The following is a 27436-nucleotide window of genomic DNA, read 5'->3' as shown; positions in this document are numbered from 1 at the left end:
GGATTTCTGGCCTCTAAAACTGTAAGACAGTAAATTCTTACTGTTTAAGTCAGCCCTTTATGTGATATTTTTCATAGCAGTCTGGCAAACTAAGACAGTGGTGTTTGTAGCCTTCCTATGCATTCTGTGGAAATTTGAAATCTTTTTGGAAAACTTACATAGGACCTGTTCTGGTTTGCTAATGCTGCCATTATGCAAAATACCAGAAATGGATTGGCTTTTATAAAGGGGTTTATTTGCTTACAAATTTAGAGTTCTAAGGCCATAAAAGTGTCCAAACTAAGGCATCATCAAAAGGATACCTTTACTGAAGAATGGCCAATGGCATCTGGAACACTATTCCAGTTTGCTAATGCTGCCATTTTGCAAAACACCAGAAATGGATTGGCTTTTATAAAGGGGGTTTATTTGGTTAAAAAGTTACAGTCTTAAGGCCATGAAGTGTCCAAGGTAAGACATCAACAATCTGGTACCTTCACTGGAGAAAGGTACTGGCATCCAGAAAACTTCCATTAGCTCGGAAGGCACATGGCTGTCATCTGTTTGCTCCCAGGTAGCGTTTCAAAATGGCAGTCTCCAAAATGTCAGTGTCAGCTTCCAATGGCCATCTGCAAAATGCATCTCTCAGCTGCAGCTAGCTGTGAGCTCCTTCTGTCTGAGCTTCTCTAGGGCTCCAATGAACTAATCAAGGCCCATGCTGAATTGGCAGGGCCATGCCTTCATGGAAATTATCTAATCAGAGTTATCACCTAGAGTTGAGTGGGTCACATCTCCATGGAAACAACCTAATCCAAATGTTCCAACTTAATCAACACTAATACATCTGCCCCTACAAGACTGCATTAAAGAATATGGCTTTTTCTGGGGGACATAATGTATACAAGCTGGCACAAACACCTCTGTCAGTTGGGAAGGCATGTGGCTGGCATCTGCTGTTCCTTTGCACCTGGGCTGCATTTCATAATGGTGTTCTCCAAAATGTCTCTAGATTTCTCTTAGCTTCTGTCTACATCTCCAAGTGTCTCCAAGCATCAGTAAACATCTGGGTTGGCTCCTAGCATCTAATGGCTGTGTGTCCTGGCTTAGCATATCCCGGGGCATTTTCTTCTCTCTGCTCTCTGTGAGAACTCCCTTTAAAGAACTCCAGTAAACTAATCAAGACCTTCCCTGGATGGGCAGGGTCAAATCTCCATGGAAACATTCAATCAAAAGGTCATACCCTAATCAAAAAGATTAATAAGTCTGCCCCTATAAGATTGGATTAAAACATGGCTTTTAGGGGTACATAATTGTTAGGCAAAACTCCCCACCCCCAACATAACCCTCCTGACATTGACCCCTTATCTTACCCTGAACACCCCTGTATTAACGCCTTATCTTACCCTGACTTCAATTCCTTATCCTACCCTGAGCAAACCAAGCCCCTGACTCAAATCCTTACTTCTCTATCTTACCCACTGTACCAGTTTGTATATATTATGTCCCCCAGAAAAAGCCATGTTCTTTGATGTAATCTTATGGGGCAGATATATTAGTGGGGATTAAGTTGGAACATTTGGTTTAGGTTGTTTCCATGGAAATGTGCCCCACCCAACTGTGGGTGATAACTATGATTGGATAATTTCCATGGATGTGTAGCCCCGCCCATTCAGCATAGAACTTGATTAGTTTACTGGAGACTATATAAGCTCAGACAGGAGTGGGCTTGCTACAGCCAAGAGAGACACATTGAAGAATGCACAGAAGCTGAGAGAGTAGCTGCAGATACGAGACAGTTTGAAGATGGCCATTGAAAGCAGACTGTTGCTCCAGAGAAGGTAAGAGAGAACAAACATCCCAAGAGCAACTAAGGGTGACATTTTTGGGGAACTGCAGCCTAGAGAGGAACGTCCTGGGAGAAAGCCATTTTGAAACCAGAACTTTGGAGCAGATGCCAGCCATGTGCCTTCCCAGCTAACAGAGGTTTTCCAGACACCATTAGCCATCCTCCAGTGAAGGTATCCTATTGTTGATGCATTACCTTGAACACTTTATCGCCTTAAGACTGTAAGTGCATAACCAAATAAGCCCCCTTTTATAAAAGCCAATCCATTTCTGGTGTTTTGCATTCCAGCAGCATTAGCAAACTAGAACACCCACCAACAATCATTCCCCGAACCCCCCTCCTAAAAAGCTTAAAACTGTACTCCCACCTTCGTTTGGGGCTGTTGCCCCTCCTAGGCTTCAGCCTGCCTGTGCATGGCTACAAGAAAACTTTATCCAATTGAGCTTTGATCTCTTCTCTTCCGGGTCAAAAAAGCTAACAATAATATATCCAAACTGCCACAGGGCCTCTCTTCTCACTCTCTCTTTTTCATTTTAAAACTGCCTTAGCTTTTTTGTTTATGCCATAACATATTACTACAGAATTCTTGCTTAAAAGCACAAATTCATTATCTTCACAGTTCTGTAGGTCACAAGTCAAGGTTCATCATTGCTCTGCTGTGCCTCTTTTTTTAGGGTCTCACAAGGCAGAAATCATCATGTCAGAAGGATGGTGTTTCTCTCTGGAGGCTCTGAGAAGAATCCTGTTCCAAACTCATTTAGGTAGTTGGCTGAATTCAGTTCCTTATGGTAATAAGATTGAGGGACCTGTTTCCTTGCTGGCTGTCAGCCAGGGGACAGTCTTTGCTATTAAAGGCTGCCCCAAATCCTTCCACTGTTTTCTGTGTGGCGAAGGCAGTGGCATGCCTTCTTAGAATCTTTCTAATTTTCTCTTCTGCAACATTTCTTCTGCACTCTAGCTGAATAAAATTTTTTAGTCTTGGCTTTTAAGTGCTCATGTGAATTGACTGGGTGGAGTGAAAATGCAGGTTAATCTCCCTACCCTAAGGTCAGTTCTATAAACTTAACATCTGCAAAGTCCCCTTTTTTAGCCACATCTTGGGGGAGAAGGTTCTTTGCCTACCACGAGAACTTTTCCCCATCTTAGCCCCATATCCTGTGGGTAGTCTCACATTTATCCATTGCTATGGATTGAATTGTGTTCCTGCAATCCTAACATCTAGTATGGTAGAATGTGACATTATTTGGAAAACGGGTCATTTCAGTAGGCAGGCCCCTAATCCAGTGTGATTTGGTGTCTTTATAGAAAGAGGAAAAGAGACAAACAGAGAGAGAGGTGACAGCTATGTAAAGAAAGAAGCAGATATAGGAGTTATGCAACCACAAGCTAATGAACTCCAAGGATTGCTGGCTACTGCCCAAAGCCAGGAGAGAAATAAGGCACAGATTCTTCCTTGGAAAATCAGAGGGAATATTCCCCTGACAACATATTAATTCCGATTTCTAGACTAGAACTACTGTGAGACAATGAAGTTCTTTTGTTTTAAGGCACCTAATTCATGGTACCTTGTTATGTCAGTCCTAGAAAACAAATAGATCCAGCTTTAGTTTCATTAGACAATGTTTCGAGGCCAAGATATCTACCCAGCATTCCTAACTGCACAGTTCCCCTCTGTCCTTGGACAATTAGATAATTATGGCAATAAGATGCCTATGAAATAAATTCTATAATTGCAAATACAAAAATATTATGGAGACATTCTAAAACATATCCAGGTCAATATTTTGAATGGAATGCAGTCCCTTCTTTCTTTATCCCTGCCCAGAATTCCAACAGCCCTCCCACATCCTCTCACATACACACCTGTTGGGTTTTATGTAAAGTACCAATCTCCTCAAAGAAGCATTTCCTTGAAGACTGAAATCAGCATTGAACACTTCTTTTACAAACATGTTAGGTTTAAAAGTTAAATTAACTGATTGGCTAACTGGCTGCTTGCCTAAAGTTAACGCTACCCAATTTAATGGCCAGTTTTACTTAATCTTATGAAATGTGTCTGATGTCATTAATCCATGTAATTTATATAAGTAATTATTTCTAAATATTTTATGGAAAATAACACTTCCCAGGGTATAGGTTCAACAAGTTTCTCTCTCCATTTCCAACAGTTTTATTCAGTTAAGATTTTGTGACACAGAATAACTAACTGCTTACCAACTTCATTTTCATTTCTTTGGGGGCAATTTAATCTTTAGCTAGACTAAATTACCCAGTTTCTTTTGCAGTTAACTGTAGCCATATGTGCCTGAGACTTAACAAAATAAGTTGGATCCACATCCAAAGCTTGATACTCTGCTCTTTCCCTTTTTGTGTCTTGATGTAAACCAGAGCGATGAATGTGGAAACCACATGCTGAAGATGGAGGAGCCACCAGATAGAAGTTACCTGCGGACCTTAATCACTACCTGCAGGAGAGCAACCCACTCACTGATTATGCACACCTATTTTACCCTTTACATAGGCAATACATATTGTATTAAGCCAGCAAAGCATGTGGTTTATCTGTTATATCAAGTATCATTACAATAATTAGTACAGATAATATGACAAAAGAAGCTCAGTCTGGCCTAATATCCCTGAACAGCAGCCTCTAGGCTAAAAATTAGGGTCTACAGTATATGGGGCTACAGATCTGAAGATTGTTATTCTCAGTTTGAACTCAAATCACCTGTATATCAGTGGAAGCTTATCCTTATATAGCTCCGTCGACTTGAATAGAACTCTCTCTTCATTCTACAGCAGGTTTAGCATTTCCAGGGGCCACAGGCCTTTACTGAGGTCCGGAAATGTTCCTCCTTCTTTTTATCTTGAGAGATGACTCTTGGGGCAGTAGATGCTCTACCTAATAATTCAAAGAACTGACTGAGATCCTGAAAGGATTGGTTGAAGCTCTTATGATATAGTTTAGTCTGTTTCAAGAGACAGCTCTTCTATTATTCAAAATCTGGAAGAAGAAGAAGAAAAAAAACCTCAACCCCACTACAATGATTGGGAAAACTCATATGGAAAAGCAACTTGTGTAATTAATACTTTTTGAAAAATGCATAATAAAAAAGCAAGCATAATCAAACATGCAAAACACTTTAATACCCCATGATTCACAATTTTAAAATGAAAAGTTCATTACTTTATATCATACAAATAGTTTACAAATAATTTTAATGGTATATTATTAGAATTTCAGAGGACGTTATATAATGATGTTTAAAGCAGTGAAGAAGTCAATTATGGAGCATAAGGAACAGCAAAAAGAGACAAAATAAGAAATAGGGAGAAGCAGATGGTTTATGCGAAGCAGGTGTGTTATGAGATACAAACATGATGAAGAAAAAAATGGTGAGTTAACAGAGTGAAAAGGAAGGGGCAATGAAGGTGTGAAATTGATAACTGAGTCAGAAAATGATTCAAATGGCAGAGAAAGCAAGCTCATTAGATTTGAAGATGGAACATGCTTAAGGTAAATGTTTCATGTCACCAAGTATTTTCACTTGAACTGCAGACTTCAGAGTAATTTATCACACATTATCATTGACTTTTAAAGACCCAAGAGCAGACTAATTGTTGTCCATATGTCAACAGCTACTCTTTTTCATTTAAAAAAGGGGGGAAAAGAAAACCTATAGAAATCTCTACTCTGAATAGGACAGTCTACGTTTTTGGGTAGAAATGTTTCATGTTATTTACTTGTTATTCTTGTTATTTTGCTCATTGCTCTAGCTTCATCCTGTAGCAAATGAACCCTTACATTAATTTGAGGGTTATTGCTTACTTTATAGTCAGTCACATAGTGATATGAAAACATTGGAAAATCCTTTTTACAATTCTCTTTAAATCAACCAGGAAATCAAAGAAGTCCATGTTTTATGAAATTATATTATAATTTCATGTGCTTTACATAAAATTGTGTAAAAGTGACTAAATGATAATTCCCATGAGCTGTTGGGAGGGTGGGAATGGTTTAACGACACTGCTGGAATGCACTGTAATGTCTCCATCTCTGTGTATTCGACATTGTGATTTTAGAAGAGACTCAACAGAAAGTGACTTAAAAAAATCATTAAAATCTCTCCCATTTCAATTCAGTTCAGAACCAAGTTTCAAAGAAGTAAATAGAGCAAGGTAAAGACCACAGGCTTCAAATTAATCCAAAGGAGAACTGAGGCCTGTAGATAGAGTTTTCAAGAGCATAATAAAGAGAAGATATTCATGTAGATCAACTGACAAAATTCAGTTCTTAAAGACTTTGAAATAATAATAATAAGCAAAGACTAAAACTTGTTAATAATTTCCCTGAACAATAAGAAAAACAGCATTGTACCAAGTGTGGGACAAAAACTATGCTATCAGAAATATACCCAGATAAGAAAACTCATATTAGCAGTTTCCTTAGTATTCTTCAATTAGATCAATTGGAAGTTAATATCGCTATGCAAACTTTACCATTTATAAATTGTATCATGTATAAAACTAGGTAGAGGTATTGCATATAATCCTCCTAATAAATGTGGGTTTAGGTATTCACTTCAATGCACTTTGAAATCTTTATAAAGCTCTCAATTAAGAAATACATGTTCATGTATGACTGATGTTTCATCTATGCAAGCTTCTATTAAAGAATTACTCTCACTTATGTTTTTACTTATTCCTTTGTCCATAATATACAAAATCTCTTTGGTTGGCTTTACAAAGCTTTCTCCTTCATTCTCACATTTTACACATGAACAGTGAATAGTCATTTTTTCATCATCCCCAGTGATCACATGCCCAAATAATTTTTTATTTTATTTAGAATTTAATGCTCAATATCAGTCTATATTCCAATGTTTGCTAAAAGACAAAAAATTGAATTAAAATTCAGAGAATCTGAAGGCAGTGCATAAAGTATACAATTATATGCCAACATTTCCATTCTAATGTACCCAGAATTACCTTGACAATAATACAAACACCTTGCAAAATCTCATCCCTATCCCAATAAGAATAGACCAATATTACTTCTAATGGGGGCTATAAAAATCCTAAGTAATTTGCTATTAAATTAAATTTAGTAATACTTCAAAATAGAAATTTCCATGATTAAGTGAATGTCTAAATACAAATACATGCAAAAATACAATATCCCACATCTAGAGATGAAGCTGTTTTGATTTCTACAGCTGTTTGCAAAGAGCTTGAATGATTCTTTAAATTATGGCTGATGTTTTTGTTTTCCTTCCTGACTCTTCCTATTCATATATTTTGACTATATATATGTAAAGTTTCCTGGAAATTGAATTGAAGGTGCATTTTTATATTCTAGATATTGAACTTATGTTCTGGTTCAGTCATGTTAAATATATTAGTTTTCCACCCACTTTTTAATATGGTCTATATTAAGCAGAGATGTAAACTAGAACACTCTTTCCCTTTGATTTTGGTTTTTTGTTTGTTTGGAGGCTTTGTTTAAAAAGTAAATTTCTCTTACCTAATGTCAAATCAAGTTCTATATGTTTTTCTTCTACTGGCTTTATGTTTTTCTTTAATATATGTTTAAAAATTCATTTGGTGTTTATTTTTATATGGTATAAGGTAGGAGTCCACATTTATTATTTTTTTTCCATGCTGCAAACCTATATACTCAATACTTTAAAAATATGTCAGAGTTTTCACCAAATCATTCTGTCTTCTGCAGGCCTTCTCACAACTCTCATCACAGGTTTTTTTTTTTTTTTTTTGGCTCCTGAGATGTCTTTAAGGATGATGTAATGTTGGTAGTCTGCAAGCCTCACATTCCCTCTTTTGTCCTGAAAGAATTATCCCATATGATGTTATTATTAAAATAAAATAAAGTAAAAAATTGTCTCATTTTATAGCATTTTAACTAATTGTCAGATTGTGTCCCTCCCTAAAATGGATTATTCACATATTTTCTATACAAGATAATTAGATGTGTATATAAATCAGTATTTTGTTTTGTGCTTCTTTGTTTAGTAAATACATTGTGCCACAAATACATGTGAAAAATTGATTCACATCAAGTTCAAAAAGTTTAGGCAATTTTAATTTAATTGCTCTGAAATTAGCTTATTTTTTTGGGTTTCTTATTTATGCTTTCAGTTCTGATTTAAAGGAATTTAGCAAAAGACTTAAGCTATATCTTCTAGGTTTTAATTATGAACCTTTATTCCCTGATGGGAAAAACCCATCAGTATTGTAATTTCCCAGAAATTCCATATATATATATATATATATATATATATATCTTCTCACTCTCAAATTTTCTTACTTGTCCTTTCCTTAGTAAAGTCAGCATGTCCTTGGACAAGTGATTCTTTGAAATTCAACATCTGTTCTCCATAAACTAGACTAATTAGAGTCAAATGTCTACTTTTGGAGAAGATTTGAATCACTTAAAAAAAATCAGTAAATGAAAGTAACTTGGAAGGTTCTGGGAAAGGAAAAATTAAGCATATCTGAAAATCTAAAATATTTAATTAAGGATAAAGAATACAAGTAGGAAAATACAATTCAATAACAAAAAATTTAATCATTTCTTGAGATCCAAGCAGTGTAATAGATGCTGTATGTTGATATATATTTAATTAAAATGTAGTCTCTATTCTTAAGCAATTTAGTAACATTAAAATGTTAGTGAAAAACTAAAGCATCTTCTCACTCTTGCCAAAGTTATTTTCCCCAACCCGCATAAACCCTACCCTCTCATAATTGAAGTTTTCCACAGTCTTCAGACTAAAATACAAGACCATTAATATGTTCTATGAACCCCCATAATTTAGCCTCTCACTACATGGTGTCCAGGGTTTATGTATTGTCAACTGTCTTGAGGAATTCATGGATTCTCCAAAAGAAACAGCTTATAGTTGCATCAACCCACTGCATTCTTGTATGTCTCCATGCCTGTTAAAACAGAAAGCATTCATCATACTTTAAGCAAGAAAGTATTTAATATAGGCAATTAGATATATATACAGAGTGGGCATGTAGGAGAATAGGGGTCATTCCTAAAATTAGGAAGTGCAGGAATCATATGAAATTATTATCAGTTACCTCAACCACCGAAACATATATGCAGGTTAGTATGACGCATGGAAATCACTGCAAAATTGTACATCTCCCACCTGCCAAAAACCAAATGTCTTTATGACTTAGAGCAGCAATTCTATTCAGTTCTATAGAATTTGTATGTATGCCTCTTATTGAAGTAACTGAAAGTGACCCCTGCTGTCAGGGAGTCTAGGAAATGTAGTTTCCAGGCATTTAGCCTACGGAATACAGGAGAGAATTTAGAAGAAATAAAAAAAAAAAATGGTCCTGAGATATGTTGACAATATTTTTATATGTTTTATTTCCAATGCTTAAACACTCTTAAACCCTGCTCTTCACCATGGGCAATGTAACTTCATAAAAAGCTCTTACTCCTGTTCAAGAAGTAAATTCCTTTGGCTTTCCATTTGGGAACACTATCTTAAAACCCAACTCTAGTTCTAGAGCTAGGTCTTCCTCAACTGGGCCTTACATGGAAAATTGTATGGAACTTTATTATGGCATTGACTTCTCTATCTTCATATCAGTATCTGATCATAGAGTGTGAATTTCTGTGTAGTTAAATATATCCTTAGGTCAAGAAACTTGTCCTGTCATTTGTACAGAATAGTTTCCCTATCAATATTTGGTGAGAAAATAGACTACTAAAATTAAAAATTACATACTAAATGAACTGAATTTTGGAACAGAGAGGAAGTGATGATGCTAGAAAAGATCAGTGAAAACTTCTCAAAAAAGGGGGACTTGAGCTGACTGTTAAAGATATGGGAGAGACAGGACTTCCTGGTAATAGTATCTGAGACATTGTCAGGTATCAAAATAATGCAATAAATTGAAATCGGGTAAAAACTCTCTTATCTTTCAGAATCTTGGAAGAGTAGGGATTTAAAGTGAGTTTGAAATTCAGATAGATACACACTTTGCCAAAGACAACACACAGAGTAGAGTTATACATCATAGAAAAATAATAATTATTCCATAGGATATGTTCTATATCTGGTATTAGTCACCATTCAATAGAAATAATATTTTGGGTAGATTGGTTTACTTAATTTTAGTTTTTATTTATACCCTATTTTATTCTGAAAAGAACTTTGATGTTATTCTTGATTTTCTGATTTTTTTTTAAATGTAAGGGACCCAAATTTGCCTGCATTACATTTATTTCTTTTGGTATTTAAAATGGATTTTTGTATTATTGTAGAGATATTGAACATTTAGAAAGTTAAAAAGCATTCACTTATGTGGCATATTTTCTTCAAAGCTTGCATTTTTCACAGAAATACATAAAATGCAAGCATTAGATTTATATTCCAACTTACCATATTGCTGATTCTTGAAAGCTCCAGTTATTAAGAATATTTAAGGATTTAACTAAGATTCCATAATCCTTTACTGTGCCATATTGACATTTGATGCTTTTTTAATTTTGTGTTTAAATGAACATCAGCAAAAGAGGTATTTTTAAGGTTTTCTAGTATACAAAGAAGCAGTATGAAAATGTCCTTAAAATATTTAAACAGAAAGCTCATCAGTTTCTTTCTTTTAAATTAATTATAATAAGTGAATTTCTGGTAGCTAAAAGAGGTCAAGAGGATCAGAGAGAAACTAACAAATATTCAAAGCTAAAATAAATGTGGTTGATTTCTTCTCCTTGAAAAATGCAATTACATTTTTGTCACAGTCATTTTCAGTATTTTTAAGAGCATAACTTAAAGCACTCATGATCCCAGGAATCAGTTGGGTAATTTTCCCTACTCACTCACCTTCCAAATCCAAATTTTCAAAATTTGTTGGGTATTCAAGTTAACCGTCCACCAGCATTTTCCCTCACCATAGAGAAAATGGGCATTATTTTTCAAATGGATTTGGGCAATTACCTTCTACATAATCACCAGAGTCTACATGTGGCCCATTTCCAATTATTCTCTACTGCCAAACTTTGAAAAAGTTAATACCATTTATGTCACTAGTAAAAAAAAAAATTGGAGTCTTCTGAGTACTTTTAGTATAAAGTTCAAAAAGCTGTAAAGTTTGATAGTCTTCATGATGTCCGATAGAACTTTCTGGAATGATAGAAATATTCTATGATCTGAGCGCCCAATACAGTAGTCAACAGCTCCATGTGATTGTTGAGTCCTTAAAATAGTCATATTGTGTGAACTAGGACCTGAATTAATAATCTTATTTTATTTTAATTAATTTAATTTTAGATAGCCACATAAGTGATTGTAGTGTATAGCACAGCTCTAGATTATTAGTTTCATGAGGCAGAATTCAAATTGTGTTTAATAGCTGTCTTAGGTCTTGGTTAATATTTCTCATGAACAAATAAGTAATCCTTTTTTTTTTTTTTACTAACTTGCAACATCTGATATGACATGCAGCTCCAATCCATCATCATCTTGTACCTCATCAGGAATACACTTAGAATTCTCTCAAATGACCTTTAGTACCATGCAGAGTTGATATCATTTGGATCCTCAAACATCCCTACTTCTCTTTTCTCTCTTTTTTATTTTATATTCCTCATTCTTTGCTCCAGAGTCATTGACCCGTAATGTTCATGACCTGGATTGTTAAAAGGGTTTAAGGTCTTGTTCTTGCCTGCATCTTGGAGAGCCATTTTGAGTGTTCACACATTGCATCTCTTTATCTTCTGGGAGAGAAAGCTTAGGTTTTTCTCTAAGAAAAACAAAAATGTAATTTGTAAAATTGTTAGAGTTCATAGTATATATTTAATGTACTTTATGCCCAAAACAGGGCTATTCCCAAAAGTCAGTGTGGAAAGAAACTAAAGGGATGTAGAGGTTATGTGGGAAAACAAAGGCAAAAGATGTACATACATCCTGACGCTTGCACACTGTATGCATACCATCATGGAACATTAGAATTTAAAGTGGAATAAAGATTAATATTTAATGATATCATTAAAATATTTTTCAAACTAAATGTGTATGCAGTACTGAAAAATTTAACAGGAAAAAACAGAACTACTCTGATAAGTGATGAAAAGACATCTAGTGACTTATCCCCCACACAAAAATAAAACAATCATATGAAACTTCAAAGTCTAGAGTGCTGTAGAGCACAGTTTAAAAACCTTTGTCTTGGGCCACCTACTTTATTTGACAATCTAAGAAACAGAAGTGAGAGGTGAAACAATTTGCCCAATTCAGTATCTTAGTTCCATATCTTAGACTAGCTGGCACCCAGTTCTTTTGACAGCTAATGCAATATCTTTTGTTAAACTTGATTTATTTTGATTCATGTCTAGTACTTTACCTGTCAAAAATAGCTTACTTCTTCTCAATTTTGTTCAAAATTAGCAGTAAGATGAAGTGAAGAAATAGCTTATTCAGTGCCATCATATTTGAAATCTTTGAATTAAAAAAGGAGACTCTTTAAATTTTTTAGTCTGGACATTCCATCCCAGTCACTCCCTGTATTAGTTAGGGATCCCTAGGGAAACAGAATCAACAAAAGATATCCATAAATATAAGATTTTATAAAAGTGTCTCACACAACTGTGGGGATGCATGAGTCCAAATTCCTTAGGGCAGACAGTGAACTGGCCACTCCAATAAAGGCGTTCAATGAACTCCTCAGGCATCAAACTGACAATTCCAATGAATGTGTTTGATGAACTCCTCAGGAAATGCTTCACTGGCTAGCTGAAGAAGAACTGAAAGTCCTCTATCTTTCTTCCTTAAAAGTCTTCAACTGATTGGATTAAACCCAGCTGCTTGAATTCTCTCATTGTGGAAGACACACCCTTCATTGATGTAATCAGTAACAGCTGCAGTCAATTGACATGATTTAATAAACCAGCCTTCTAGTTTATTAACTAGCCACAAATGTCATTGCAGTAATGGTTAGGACTGGGCTTCCTTGACCAGACACCTAGACACCATCACCTGGCCAAGTTGACACATAAACCTAACCATCACAGTCCACCTCTTGTCAACTTGGCAGTTATACACATCACCTTAAATGATACTTTATCTCTAAGTAGAGAACAATAACAGACATATATTTTACCTAACAATATTCAGATGTCCTGCGTACAACTGGAAATGCACTAAATCTCTCCAGAATAGGGTATAAATCCTTGGGGACACTGAATTTGAAACTTGATTTCCTTTAACTTAAATACTGTGAAATGAACAATACAGCTTATATCATATGACAAGGAGGTAAGATAGAGAAGAAAGCAAAGATATTTGCTTTACCGACAAATAAAAAGTGTTCTCATAACAAAGCAAGGAGGAAATATTCATGCTATCGTAGCCCTCATTTCTGTAACTGGTCATGAGGCCATAGTTAATATTTATCACTACCTTCTTCCACTAACCATTCCATGTTCCCTTTACCATCAGCAAGCACTTCAGCTGGTTGTGGTTCTTTGCCTGGTGGGGTTACCCAAACCTTCATTCCTGAAGATTCTTGGCCATTGGTAACCCTGTCTGAATTGAGTGGTTGCAGTTTTCCATTGATTTTAATCACAGAGCATGGTAGTACTAAGAGATTCCCTAGGGGATCTCCCACATTCCAGGAAAACTCTTCTTTACCTCCCTTGTGTAGTTGTAGTGCTATTTCTCCTTGATAGTCAGGATCAATCACCCCAATCAGTACAGTAATACCCTTCCTTGCCTGTTGATTCAGAGGCATGAGAAGCCCAAAGTGGCCAGGTGGCAGTGTTCATTTCCTGTTCAATGGAATTATTTTTGTGTCTCCTGGTGGAATCCATCCTCCTTTTGGAACTAAGACTTATAGACCAGCAGAGCTTAAAGTTGCAGGGACAGGAAGCAAAATTTTCCTAGTGGACCACTAAGAATGATAGTGAGTGATGCCACTCCTATTTCCACCCCTTTATTCCTGGACCCATGAATCCTGGCTATGGGAGAAACTGCCCCATAGAGTGGAGGCTGATTCAGAGCATACAGTCTCCTGAAAGAATACTGCTCCCACTGTGCAAGGTATTTGCACCTAGTTGGCACCATAATTGAGTCTTCAACAGGCCATTCCACCATTCTATCAACCTAGTTGCCTCTGGATGTTGGGGAAATAGTAAGACCAGAGAATTCCATGAACATGTGCCCATTACCTCACTTAATTTGCTATGAAGTGGGTTCATAAGTCAGAAGCAATGCTGTGTGGAATACCATGATGGTGGATAAAGCAATCTGTAAGTCCACAGATGGTAGTTTTGGCAGAAGCATTGCATGCAGGGAAAGCAAACCCATATCCAGAATATATGTCTATTCCAGTGAGAACAAATCACTGCCCCTTCCATGATGGAAGTGGTCCAATGTAATCAACCTGCCACAAGGTAGCAGGCTGATCACCTTGGAGAATGGTGCCATATCAGGAACCGAGTGTGGGTCAATGCTGCTGGCAGATTGGACACTCAACAGTGGTTGTGGCCAGGTTGGCCTTGGTGAGTGGAAGTCCATGTTGCTGAGCCCATGCATAAAAAACATTTGCCAGATCAATAGCTGTATACCAGTTACCAAGTGATGTGTTGATTTCCTCAAGCAATGACACCACATCTGGAACAGCAGCTGCAATTGGAGTCACCACCTGGTTAAGCTTACAATACTCCTCTGTCATCCTCCAAGACCCATCTCTTTTCTGCACAGGCCAAATAGGAGAGTTGATTGGTGATATAGTGGAAATCACCACCCTTTTATCCTTCAAATCCTTAAGAGTGGCATTAATCTCTGCAATTCCTCCAGGAATCTGGCATTGCTTCTGGTTTACTATTTTGCTAGGTAGGAGAAGTTCTCACAGCTTCCACTTGGCCTTTCCTACGATAGTAGCCTTCACTCCATGAGTCAGGGAACCAATGTGAGGATTCCACCAGGTGCTGAGGATGTCTATTCTAACTATGCCTTCTGGAACTGGGAAAATAACCACAGAATGGGTCCAAGGACCACTGGACTGGACCCACTATGAGAGGGACCTGAGCTAAAACTCCATCAATCACCTGACCTCCATAAGCCCCAACTCCGACTGGTGGGCCAGAGTGACACTTTGGGTCTCCTGGAAGTAATGTCACTTCTGAACCACTGTCTAATAATCCCCAAAATATCTGATCATTTCCTTTTCCCCAATGCAGCTACCCTGGTAAAAGGTTAGTGGTCCCCCTGGGGAAGGCTGGAAGATTAACAGTATAAATTTTGGGCAGTATAACAGATTCCTTCCCCAAGGGTACCCAACCTTCCCATCATTCAAGGGGTTCTGTGTCTATAAGTTGTCTCAAATCTGGGAATTAGTTAGGGGTCCATGATTCTGTTTTTGTAATTCACAGTAGACTTTTGTTCATTTGACCTAGAATTCTTCTGCTTACACAAATCAAAAAAGAATTTTGTAGACTGCCCATCTGTTTTACTTCTAGGTACTACATGATCTACTAGCCAACACCTTAGGTCTCTGCAAGTCAGATTATTTTGACTGCTGTTTTGAGCCTATTTTCCAGTATGATAGCCATGCCCACCTTGTCTGTGGTGATTAACTGCTGCCAGGTGGCTTCTGCTGACTGGGGATTTGATTATCCCCATTGCGTTTAAGAACTCCATCTCAGTGACAGCAATTCCCATAGTAATATCTGACCTACAGAGAATGGTGACTGTGGAGCTCTTCAGGGATAATGGAACTAGTCTCACAAATTTATTCCTCACAGCCCTTGTAAAAGGTGTGTCCTCTAGACATTCCAGGGGTGTCTTAGCAGGTCTTCCATGATAAATCCACTCTAACATTCCAATGTCTCTAAGCCTTTGAATCTCCTCCTCTACATTTTACCAGGGCAAGTCTGGCATTTCACCCTCTGGTAATCTCAGCCCCCTTTTGATCCATGTTTCAGCCAAACATGCAAACTGTTAATACACTTTCTAGTCCCTCAAGCAACAACATTGAATGCAGAATCTCTGCTTGGTGGGTCCATATCAATAAATTCATGCTGATCCAACTTTATGTTCCTTCCACCATTATCCCACACCCTTAGTATCCATTCCCCCACATATTTCCCTGATTTTTTTCTATATAAATTGAAAAATTCATACAGTTCTTTTGGAGTATAGCATACTTCCTCATGAGTAAAACTTTGTACCTCACCTTTCAAGGCCTCTTAGGACTTAATCTATTTATAGGTCTTGAAGAAAAGACTGGTAGTGGGGGTGGGTCATGAAAAGAATTAGAAGTATCCCTCAAGCCATTTACCTCAGGACTTTCCATTGCATTTTGATCTCATGGAACAGTATTAATCCCTCCAGACAGAGGAGTGAGGGCTGCTTCCTCAGTAGAGGCTATTATAGGTTTAGCAGGCACTGAAGGGTTAATCTCTTTAGGTGGAGGTTGGATAGCAGGCTCTTTAGGGCAGACTGGAGGTCGAGAAGCTATTTCCTCAAAGCAGGCTAGAGGTTGGGTAACTGTCTCTTCAGGGCAGACTGGAGTTGGGGGGTGGGGGTTTGTTTCCTCAGGGCATACCATTACAGGTATATGTAGCAAAGACTCCACAGAATTCAGGGTCCCAGTGACCTCACTGCCATTTTTATCAAACCATATGTTCCCATTCCAGGTTTCAGGATCCCATTCTTTTCCAATCAATGCCTTTACTTTAACTTCAGACACCTTGCAAGGTTGAGATTTTAGTTTACATTGTAAAGATGCTACTCAGGCCATGAGATTCTGCATCTGGTTTGCAGAAATCTCAAGCCTGTCTCCACAGGAAATAAGATTTTTTTTCAGGGCACAGATAGAAACTTTTACATCTATCATAGGGTGCTTAAGTTTCAAATTTGAAGCCTTAAGCTCATCCCTTTCTCTTACAACTTTATCCAGCTTGTCTAAGAGCAACCAATCAACATCATTTTACCTCTTAACTCTGCAAAACTCTGTTAAGGTGTCAAAAACACTGTCACCCAGAGCCTTGCATCATACAAGAGTATGATTAGGCAGATCGAATGGTGATATTTTGCTTATCTCCATTGCCAACCCACTCCATGGACCATCAGTGTCATCTTGATTATTGGAAATGGAGTCATTAGTGACTCTGAATTTAATTGGAAGAGAAAGCCAATTGTAAATGCCCATTTTAAGATTATGTTTCTCAAGACTCACTCCTGGTACCAAGCTATATTAGGGTTCTCTAGGGATACAGAATCAACAAGAGATATCTGTAAATATAAGATTTTATAAAAGTGTCTCACACAACTGTGGGGATGTAAAAAGTCCAAATTCCATAGGGCAGGCCATAACCTGGAAACTCTGATGAAGGTGTTCGATGAACTCCTCAGGAAATGCTTCTCTGGTTAGCTGAAGAAGCAAAGTTCCTCTTTCTTCCTTAAAAGTCTTCAAGTGATTGGATTAAATCCAGCTGATTGAATTCTATCATTGTGGCAGACACACCCTTTATTGATGTAATCAGTCACACTGCAGTCAATTGACTGATGGTTTAATAAACCAGCCTTCTGGTTTATTAACAAGCCACAAATGTCCTTGCAGTAATGGTTAGGACAGTTCTTGCTTGACCAGACACCTGGACACCATCATTTGGCCAAGTTGACACATAAACCTAACCATCACACTCCCTTTCCTTATTAATGTTGAAATTAAATATTTTATTGTTAGCTATAACCCTTTTAAAACGTTGAATTTATTACACCTCTTTAGAAAATAATTTTTCATATGTCTCTCCTTTTCACACCCAAAGTTATACTTCATGAAAGCAAGCATACTTTGTCTCAATGCCCATATGTTTCTGCCAGCTATTTGAGTGCCTGGTCCACAGTTATTGATCAATAAATAAGGATTATGTGATTGATTATGGAATTGATAAATATTCTCACATGTTAGAAGATAGGAAAGTAAAAATTAAGATTTGGTTTATAAATGAAAGCAGGGAGAATGGTGTGTAATATAAATAAACTAGCTTGCAGAATAAAATGTTGGCAGACATCCCAGTTTCTTGGGTCTAACAAAATTGGCAAGAAAGGTAGATTTTATTTAAATGATCAAAAATTATTAATAGTTTAGGAGAGTTAAAGAGACATTCATTCATTTGACTATCGGTACATATCTTAGAGCAGACTTCTCACTGAAGGGAGTAGAAAATTGTGTTCTCTAACCTGGAGAAGGAAGGAGAAATTTTCTATCAAATAAGAAGAGAAAGGGTAATTCTAAGTTGACAGTCATGTAGCAAAGATTATTTACTAACCCTATTTTACTTGTCCAGTGTCTCTTGAGGCTTTGGGAATTATGGAATGATAAGAAAGTTTGAGATTCCAAATATGATTTGAATGGACTGGATACAAAACTTAGAGAAAAAATAAAACTTTTAGTTTAGAAATTACAGAACATTTGCTATTTATGCATATTTTATAATCAAATAATTATAACTAGAAGGGAAGAATACCTTATTTACATTTTTTGTCTGATGATTATGTAGCTACATGGATCTCTTTTTAGGCAGTAAGTCCCCTTACTTCATACTTGCTAAAGATTGGTGACAACCACTAAGACATCTGGTAATGCAGTTCTTATGCCCTCATTTTAATTTAGAATTTCTTGTCTTGCTTCAGAACAAAACTGTATCAGATCAGACACTTGCATTACTTTGAACAAACCATTTTCCCAGAAATTTGGGAAAATAAAACTGGATCAAAATATGCAATGCTTAAAGACCATTGCTGGTACACTTGAGAGCTCTAATGTACATTCTAGGAATTATGAAGGCTTCTGGGAAGTATATATGAATTGAAGGGAATAAAATTTCCATCTGAAGATAGAACTGTCATTATGGAGGTCATGGGGAAGAACTTCCAACCACTCTCTCACAAATCCTGTTCATTTGTATAATTAAATATAAGTGTATTTATTGATTTCCCTCCAAGATTAGTTTTAATTTTAGATATACTTTGTTCACAATCAATAGAGAAGTAAATTGATTACTTTGAAATAGACAGCATTCTATTTACAAATTTGTTATTGTTAGTTTATAACTCACAAGCTCTAGTAATACAATATTTCTCAATCAAGAAAATATTTTATTTTAGCAAAGTTTTCTGATCACCAAGTCTTAATTTGGATATGCAGTCATGCAAAGGATACATACATTAAATAGTTCAGACTCTCCCTGTTACCTATTATTGCTAAACTTTGCAGACTTTTTCCTAACAGAAGGGAATTGATCAGCATAGTTAATATTATCAACATACCCCAACAAACAAATATATCATTTCCCAAATGCCTCAATAGAAGAGTAAGAAATTATATATAAAATATTTGCACTGGCTTGTGACAGCTGAAACCATCTAATTCATTTTTATCTAGTCCTTTCTAACATTTGCAGTGCTTACAGCTATGATTCTGCTTTCTTTCTTACTTCTCCTTTGTACTTTATGAAATGGCTACATTTGAAAAGTGTGAATGGTCTCTGAAAGTGGACATGTCCATTAGATCATTACCAGAATTGTCAGGGGATTAAGTGATCATACTGAGGAGTTCAGTTGCTGTGACACAGAATACATAAAGCAAGGTCATTAGCCATAGATGATAGTACAGGTAAACAGCACCTGTACTGATGTGTTGAGAAGGCATAAAAGCCCAACCTACTGCTATAATAAAAGGACAGAAATGGGAACAGAAAGTCTAGGAGAAGACACTATGTATATCCAGGAAGACTGCAATTATCATCAAGATTATCCATCAAAAATTACAGGACTTTCTCACAATTTAGTTCATGGGACTGGAATTGGAGAGTGGTGAGGGTACCAACATTAGAAGGAATAAAAACCTGAAATAACCATCCATACAGGGACTCCGGTTAACTTACCGCAACTTACAAAAATGGAATATAATTTGGAAGCAAACTTATCCTACAAAAGGACCACCTTGGCAGTGAGGGAATGAAATAGAATTAGACTCATTGCTATCAAAAATGTTAATCACTTCTGGTTCCCGATTACAGTAAAACCATCAATTTTCTCATTTTAAGCTTGGAGCCATTCTTGAGCAAGTTTCACAAATAATAATAGCCTGGGTGCTCCCACTCTTGTATAATTCTAGCAGTAGAGGTATTTAAAAAGTTGTAGATATATCACCACAACAAAAAATTTAAAACACAAAACATAGAGAACTGTACAAAACAGAGAGTGAACTCTAATGTAAACTATGGAATATGGTTAATAATATAATTATAATAATATTAGTTCATCAGTTCCAACAAAGATATCACACTAATGCAAAATGTTAATAATAGGGAAAATTGTGTTTGTGGGTGGTAGGATATTTAGAGACTCTGCATTTTCTGAGTGACTTTTCTGTAAACCTACAACTGTTCTAATAAGACAAAAATTGCCCTACAGTAGTGGTGGTTCTTCTAAATTAAATGTCTATTGAAAAGTCAAAGTAATCAAAACATGTTTCATTTAATCACTCACTGTCAAAAATATAGTTATTGTAGAGTTTACATATTTTTACCCAGCATTTCTGGATTCAGAAAGAAATTCCTAATTATCAACTGTTGTAAAACAATGGAGTTGACTTACACACATCAACATTTTGCTACTTTTATTACCTTTTGCATTTAAATGTTTACTGAACAAACAAGTGTTCTATTAGACAATGGTATGACAATTTAAATTGTGTTAAAAAACTAAATCCAACACACAATAGAACTTGAATACAGAAAGTATGTGTTTTCTTTGGGGGTAGATCTACCTATGTAAAGGCCACCCTCTTTGCCCCCTCCCATGAGGGATGACTCTTTCTATAACCAAAGAAAAATGAGAATGTAATTTCCTCTTTTCTTCAAAGTTTAGGAAAGAGCCTTAGGCATGAGAATGTGATTATGTGTCTGCCAGTAGGTGGTGGCCAGGTTTCTACTTATTAAATAAATCTACCTTTCATATCACAAAAAATCTTGAAGATTATCTATGCTTTTCACATAGAGCAAGGGAACATATTAATTCAGTCACCATTCAGTGGTTGATTCTCATTACAGTAGAGTGAATAATAATTACCATTGGTTCTTTGTAGTTGAGGTAAAACATAACTCCTTCCTTTATAAAGGACAAATGTGAAGTGTTTTTGTTGTAGCAAAGGTGTCAGTTTTCAGATTTATGACATTTGTAAAAGACCTATCTTAATCGTTTTCTCTTCTGAGACAACTTCATCTGGTAGGAATATTTGTTCACCCTAAACAAATTAGTAGAGAAGGAGATCTTAATATTGTAATGGAAAAAGCACTTTATTTTCTAAGTTAAGGATTGTTAGTATGTTTAATTTTAAAGCATTATACAAATGTATTTTGAACATAAGACAGGTAAACCAGTGGTTAATCAGGAGATGGACTTTCTCATTTTATGAAAGTAAATAAGACATATTCATAAACTAGTTACCTTACTTCAAGACAGTAATAAAAAACCTACATTCAATGCTGAAGGAATTTTTTTTCATTTCTCTTTTTGCTCATTTATTAAATAAAAGGATTAATATGGAAATAACTCTAAAAATAAATTAAACTTGAGTTTGTCTAGCCATGCAATATTTCAAGTTTGTAGAATTTTCCAGGGATATGTGAGTGTCTTTTATCTCTGAAGTATTAGTTTAATATATTTGTCTTTACATCTTGAAACTATTCAAACATTACAGACAATTCATAAAACTGCCATCAGACTTTGAGAATGTAGAGTTACCCCTAAAACAAAATTTAAATATGAAGGAAATTGTATATTAATTGGCACATGCCATGACTCTTCTCTACTTATAAATGTCAGAGTACAATTTTGGCCATTCATAAATGTCAACTACCTTATCTTATAGAGTTATTTGATTTTTATGGATTAAATTCATGTAGGAACAACATAGTGCTCATGTAATTAATTTAAGAGGATTTTTAATTTACTTTTCATCTTGTTAAAGCAGTTTTAACTACAATAGTTTTTTTGAAACATTACTAATATATCTTTAAATACAATACAGTTCTATTCATAGTTTGGGTAGTACAAATAATAATAATGATAATAACAATGGACATATTTTTTAGAATTTAATTATATGCCAGGCACAGTTCATAGTGCTTGAATGGATAAAGTGTTTCCTCACAAAACAATTTATAAAGGTACTATGGTTTTTCCCATTTTACAAATGGGGTTATGCAAAGCAAAGGTAGAGAGTAGCTGTAATGAGTTGAACCCAAGCAATCCAGTTCCCAAGCCTACATATTTGTCAGTGATCCTACACAACCATAAATGAATCATGAGAAATTTATGGCAGTGGAAATATTCCAACAATTAATTGTAAAAATGATGTTATTTATGTTAAGTAAATATGTGTTAAATTTATAAAAAAAAATATAAATAATTTTTAAATTATTTTATAGCTAGCTAGGATTTCTCCCTATAGCACAAGGAAACATATTTAAATGTCTACACATATTGTCTTTATGACTTCAATACGGATTGACATAACTGCCTTTAACATAAATTGCTTATCACTTAGGGAAACAATATATTTTGTTAATTTACCTATGTTTAATTTTTAAGCCTGTATTACTAACAACTATTAACTAATAAACTTCATAAATACTCAAGAGCCCTCTGAAGACCTTTGAGATATAAAAGAGGTATGTTTAAAGAATTAATATTTGAGTAAATCTGAAATGTAAATACAGGATTCTCAGTCAACAAATTACAAAAATACACAGTTCTTCAACAGTTTGAAATCAACAACTAGAAAAACCAGTCAAATAATTATTTGGGTTGGAAAATATAATATTTTTAACATTATGTTAATCATCCAGCATTCAGTTGGCCACCTACTTAAAGCCAGGCAGGTAAAAATCCTATAAATCCTGTATTATTATCATACAATTAATACACTCACTTTATACTTAAGAAAATACCTATTTAAAGAAGATAAGCAATTTATTGTATGGCTAATTTTAGGCTGGATTTTCTCACTCTAAATCATTTTCAATGAAATCTTGCTATTGAATCACAATATCCTTGTTCTTAGCCTCATAAACTTTGAGCTTAGCTTATGCAGTATGAATATCCTCTATTAACGGGCAAAGCATGAATCACCACCTAACTATACTGACCTAATGGTTCTTGGAACTGAGGCATCAGATGTGGCTTTTTCGGAAGATAACACTTGCAGACATATTTGGCTGCTATGTGGTGAGGTGAGAGGAATGCCTGGGACTGAAACCTGTAAAAGGCCATAACTTGGTAGAGCTCCATCAGCCTATGATGCTTTTCAATCTGAAGAAGGTTCACCTATTCATGTAGCAATGACAGCATCCATTAGTTACCAAGGTGAAGTATGGCTGCAAATCTGCATTCATCTTGAATAAAAAACTCTCAAAGAGGAAGTTACCCTGGTAATGAAATCATTGGTTATCAGTGTAATACATGCCAGCTCCTGTTATTAATAACAGTAGCATCTTCCAGGAGAAAGAAAACCATCTAGCATCTTATTTTTAAAATAAGTTCACAATTGATATTTGTGATTACTACAGGATATTAAAAGGTAGTATTAAAAAAGAAAAAAAAAAGCTCAGTGAGTTAATTGCTTTTGTCAAAGCCAAAATCTGAAAATAATATTATATTCTATTCACCTAATTATCCAACAATATTTGTATCTGGATATATTTTCCTCTTACTTCTTGAAATAATGCTCTGTTTTTATACATCCACATATTTGACATACATATACAGACACTTCAATAGGAACAGGTGTTATTACAGGCATTTACATATTTCCATTTATGTCTATGTGGACTGAAAGACCTAAGCAACTATCTGTATTGGTATTTTCATTTTCTTTTTTCAGCAATACAGTTTAAAGTAGTAATTTACTGACAAATTTAATAGTTCAGGATTATAAAAAATGTGTGCATATGTTACATTTGTTTCTATGCATTGCCATGTTTGAACAAAGTAAAAAAAAATATTTGAAAATAAAAAAATATACCTCTATTATCACATTTGCATGATGATATCAGAATTATTAATGTTTAAAATTACTTTTGAAGAAGTCATTACTTTCAATTGATCTGATATCTTAAAACTGAAGGTTCTGGGAGAAACTAAGATGGTGGCTAGGTGAGACAGGGAGAAAAAACACTTCCATGAAAAACATTAGATAAAAACCAGAGGGTGACCCAGAATACCGGTTACAGCGATGCGCCAGCTTGATGAGGTCTGCTAGTCCCAAAGGGGCCGTATGCTTGGTGAAACCGGGAGTCTGCATTCTGAAATGAGTGAGTAAGCTGGCTGGAAGACCCACAGCCATGCAGCAGTCTGAGGAAGCCGGGGTTTGGCATTTGGAGAGCAACGGGCTCTTTTAAAAAAAAAAAAAAAGGGAAAAGCCCAGGAGCGGCTGCAGCAGCAATAGTGGGAACCACACAGTAAAACACAGCAAGAGGGGGGTGGGCCGGCCTCTTGGTGTCTGGCCTGGAAGATATCCTGCTGCAGATACCCTTGGGGCTGGGGGAACAGAGGGGAGAGCCAGAAGCCGAAAGAAACCCCGCGCTAGCAGCCGGCTCCCCGGATGGCTGGATAAACTCTTGCCCGGGGCCATGCCCACAGACCAGAACCCTGCCAGTTGTCTCGGAGCTGGGAAGTAGGAACTGTGTGAGGAGGTGGGTGTGGAGACACCCCGTTTGGCCATCTTTGCATCAGGCTGAAAGTGAACCAGCACGGCCCAGCAGCCAGGGGCTTCCCTTTAGGGATGGCATGCACTGGTGATGTAGCAAGGCATTCCCTCAGCAGAGGTCCTGGAGGAGCGTGGCTGGGTGGGGGGACCCACTTGGAGAACCCAGGGACACTATGCCAAGTACGGTGGTTTATGGGACAGTGAGAGAGAGGGTCTGAAATGAAGGCTTAGACTCTTGCGGTGGCCTTGAATCTCCAGGAACCTGGGGGAGTTGAATATTAAAGCTGTCCTTCCTCCCTGGCCACCCATACACATGCCCCACATTCAGGGCGGACGGCTCCAGCAACACACCCAAACTGAGTTCTCCAACTGAACCCCAAAAGAATAATTTCACAAGGTGGAGAACTGACTTGAGAGGTATAGGTGACTCACAGATGCCATCTGCTGGTTAGTTAGAGAAAGTGTATGCCACCAAACTGTGTTTCTGAAAAATTAGATAGGTATTTTTTTTTTTTTACAACTTGAAAGAACCCTATTAAGCAAAGCAAAATGCCAAGAGGCCAAAAACAACAGAACATTTTTAAAGCATATGATAAAACCAGACAATATGGAGAATCCAACTCCAAACACACAAATCAAGATATCAGAAGAAACATTGTACTTCACACAACTAATCAAAGAACTACAATCAAGGAATGAAAACATGGCAAGGAATTTAAAGGACATCAAGAAGACCATGCCCAGGAAATAAGAGACATAAAGAAGACCCTAGAAGAGCATAAAGAAGACATTGCAAGGCTAAATAAAAAAATAGAAGATCTTATGGAGATAAAAGAAACTGTTGGCCAAATTAAAAAGACTCTGGATATTCACAATACAAGACTAGAGGAAGATGAACAACATCTCAGTGTCCCAGAAGTCCACAGAACAGAAAATGAAAGAACAAAAGAAAGAATGGGGAAAAAAATCAAAATGGATCTCAGGGATGTGATAGATAAAATAAAACATCCAAACTTAAGACTCATTGGTGTCCCAGAAGGGGAAGAGAAGGGTAAAGGTCTAGAAAGAATATTCAAAGAAATTGTTGGGGAAAACTTCCCCAACCTTCTACAAAATATAAATGCACAAAGCATAAATGCCCAGCAAACTCCAAATAGAAGAAATCCAAATAAACCCACTCCGAGACATATTCTGATCAGACTCTCAAATACTGAAGAGAAGGAGCAAGTTCTGAAAGCAGCAAGAGAAAAGCAATTCACCACATACAAAGGAAACAACATAAGACTAAGTTGTGACTACTCAGCGGCCACCATGGAGGTGAGAAGGCAGTGGCATGACATATTTAAAATTCTGAGAGAGAAAAATTTCCAACCAAGAATACTTTATCCAGCAAAACTCTCCTTCAAATTTGAGAGAGAGATTAAATTTTTCACAGACAAACAAATGCTGAGAGAGTTTGGCAATAAAAGACCTGCCCTAATTCAGATACTAAAGAGAGCCCTACCAACAGAAAAACAAAGAAAGGAGAAAGAGATTCAGAGAATTTTACAGACATATATAGTACCTTACAGCCCAAATCACCAGGACACACATTTTTCTCCAGTGATCATGGATCTTTCTCCAGAAGGGAACATAAGCTGGGACATAAAACAAGCCTCAAGAAATTAAAAAAAAAAAAAAAAAAAAAAAAAAAAGAATATACTCAAAGCACATTCTCCAACCACAATAGAATACAAATAGAAGTCAATAATTTTTGAACTGTAACTCCACTATTTACTTCCTACATGATATAAAATACCCGAACGCTAATGACAAATCAGTGGTTTTGAACTCTATGTAAAATATGTAATTTTAGACAACTATATAAAGGTGGGGGAATGGAGGAGTATGGGAACATAGTTTATGTGTCCTATTGAAGTGAAAGTGGTATCAAAGAAAAACAAGATTGATGTGGATTTAAGAGGTTAATTTTAAGCCCCACAGTAAACACAAAGAAATTATCAGAGAATATAACCATAGAGATGAAAAGTAGAGTTTGGGTTAAGAGAAATGGGGGAAGGGGCAATGGGGAGTTAAGAAATGAGTGTAGAGTGGCTGTTTGAGGTGAAGGGAAATTTCTAGTAATGGATGGTGGGAATGAGCATTACAACATTCTAAATGTGATTAGTCCCACTAATGGAAGGCTAGGGAGGGGGTGGAATGGGAAGATTTAGGCTGCATATATGTTTCCACAATTGGAAAAAAGAAAAAAAAAAAAAAAAGACAGTCTAAATAGATGACAATTAAATGCCAAGGATGAACTTGAATGGGATTGGAGGGTAGAGGACAGGTGGGTCAAAGAGACACAGTTAAGACATAAGGAAGAGGAAATATAGAATGTAAGCTTCGTATCATTGTTGAATCTCTTGTACTTCTTAGCAGTGCTTAAGGGGATTGCATAAAAGAATGTTCTTGTTCATGGGAAGTGTATATGTGAATTATAGTGTATGTTCAAGGATGTGTGCAGCTAGCTCTCATGTTCAGAAGACAGAGAAATAGATGATGGATGATAGATAGGGAGGGAGGGAGGGAGGAAGGGAAAGAAATAGCAATGTGACAGCAGGTTAAAGTTGGTGGATTGAGCTATTGGGGGGAGGGGATTCTGGGGTATGATGGAATTCTGTGTATGGGGTTAGTATTGTTTTTGCAACTGTTCCTATAACTTTGAATTTATTTCAAAATAAAAAAAAAACTGAAGGTTCTAATTAGGTTCTGAAATAATGTGTAAACTTTTTCACTTTCACTAAGGTCTCAATGATTTTAAAACAACATTAAAATGGCTAGAGACAAAATATGCCTTTTATA

This window comes from Choloepus didactylus, chromosome 3, assembly GCF_015220235.1.
Source record: "Choloepus didactylus isolate mChoDid1 chromosome 3, mChoDid1.pri, whole genome shotgun sequence".
Taxonomy (NCBI): domain Eukaryota; kingdom Metazoa; phylum Chordata; class Mammalia; order Pilosa; family Megalonychidae; genus Choloepus; species Choloepus didactylus.
This window is presented reverse-complemented; position numbering follows the sequence as displayed.